We start from the raw sequence: 2,073 nt of genomic DNA on the forward strand, positions 1-2,073 counted from the left end.
TAGGGCTAAAAATAAAGGTCAGGTTTACACTGGAGCTGAATGTCCTGGGCTTTGACTCCCATCAAAACAGGTGTGGGACAGTCTTTTACACAAATGGAAATTAGCTCAAATTAGACCTGATTGCCAGGGAAAAGTGTTAACTCAGTACTTCACAGGTATTTAAAATGGAACAATGGGTTTGCACTTGTGAAGGATCCCAGAGTAAAAAGGCTTTGTCCTGGAAGGAATCCACTGTCAGTTTTTAGCCTAGTGGCAGGTCAGTGATCCTCAGTCTGTTCGAGCCATGCATAGATTTCTGGTCTATGTTGGCCTATACAGCTAAACGTTTAGTGCAATCAGGACTCATAGTAGAGATGATATCTTTTATTAGACCAACACAACTTTTGCAAAAAAAAAAAATTCTTTAATTGCACACTTTCGGGCACCAACACCCTTCATCAGGCATTGGAGAAAAGATTGTAAAAGTTCTCCTGGGTAGAAATGAAAGTTCATATTTCATAGAGTCAATAGATGGAAAACTCCTCTGGGCAGTCAGTTCATAGCTGGTTCATAGCTGGTAAATGTTTATTGGACTCTCATGAGTGATCCCACGCCTGAGAGCTGTGACCCAATCACTGTTTTACAGTAACAGAAGTACAATGCAAGAAGAATGATGCAGGGTCTGCCTTGCCCCAGCAGCGAAATCATGTTACATTCAGGAAACTTTTATAGTGAAGATGAGCTGGTCTGGGTTGCGTTTGACCAGCAGGAGAGCCATGCTTACAGCAGGCATCATTGGCACTGCCCCGTGCTTTGACAGAGGTTATAGCTTTGATTGAGGTGATAGGTATGTAGCAGGATTCAGGGTCAAGGAATCTAACAGGGGCCACGATGTGAACTCTATGCTTTAAGTCAACAAATGTTGATTATCTGCACTTACTTGCTGGAATCACCCCACCAGACAAGAGCGCAGCACAGAACGCACCCAGCAGATTGAAGAGGCACCCACTACACAGCCATAACGTGGCTCCCGATAGACTGAAACCATGGAAAAGCCCCCTTTCTACAAGGGGGCCACTAAATCAAACACCGACAGCCACACCACCAGAAATGTGGCGGTCACAATTAGAAATGGCCTGGGTGGGAGTTAGGATGAATATCAAAGCTGCCAAATATCTCCCTAGAGGAGCAGAGCTCGACTGGCCGACACGGAGAAGCTCCAACTGCCTCCGAACAGGCCAGTAACACTACAGTTAACAGGCAGGTGTGGGGGTGCGCCAATGGCACAAGCACCACGTGCGGATGTGCAGGACACCTTCAGGCTCCAGAACACTTGCCGGCCTGCCTACGTACAGGGCTGCCACATGCTGACCAGGGCCTAGCTACGGGTATGTACGCGCCTGTTTCTGGGCCCAGCTTTGCATACAGCAACAGGACATGAGCAGACCAATGACTGTAATGGGGGCACCGCTAGCAGACTTATGATTGCAACAGCGGTGCCCAAGCAGGTGTGCCTGCGACCTCTGGGTGTGGCATGTGGCAAACTGGGGAGGTGACAGGCAGCACCGCAGCAGATAGGGCAGGGAGCACAAAGCAGAGCAGGGAAGATGAGCCAGGAGGAGAAAGCAGAGTGGCACACTGGGCTGCAGGCAACTTCTGGGTCTGGCACACGGCAGATCCGGGAGGGGACAGGCGGTGTGGGACTTGAATGGGCAGCGAGCAGAAAGCTGACCAGCAGATCAGGGACGGGAGAGGATCTGCCACCCAAAGCCACCCTGGGTCACCTGCTACAGGACCCCACCTCCTGGGCAGGGGCAGAGCTGGTGGTGTTCTTGCGGGGAGGTGAAGCAGCCGCTCGGTGACCTGTTCTCTGCTGTAGCGCCCCCTGCTCGCGGGGAGCTTGCGCACGCAGCCCCGCCCCGCGGCCCGAGCGCGCCTGCGCAGCCCAGCAGGCGGCGCTGCCCCCCCAGCACTCGAACGCTGGCGCCAGCCCCGCCCCTGGCATCACAGCGAGGCGCGAGGGGCGGAGCCTCCCCGCGGCCCGCCCTCTCTCGCCGCGGCGCGTGCTGCAGCCGCCTCCCCTCACACACAGCG

General features: G+C 53.7%; 1 protein-coding gene across 1 annotated transcript in view; it reads left to right on the plus strand.

Moving 5' to 3' along the window:
• Positions 1 to 2,073, plus strand: part of STK17A (serine/threonine kinase 17a) — a 47,140-nt gene that overhangs the window by 600 nt on the left and 44,467 nt on the right. The window lies entirely within an intron of this gene.

This window comes from Gavialis gangeticus, unplaced genomic scaffold, assembly GCF_001723915.1.
Source record: "Gavialis gangeticus isolate Ggan-Ray unplaced genomic scaffold, GavGan_comp1, whole genome shotgun sequence".
Lineage (NCBI taxonomy): Eukaryota > Metazoa > Chordata > Crocodylia > Gavialidae > Gavialis > Gavialis gangeticus.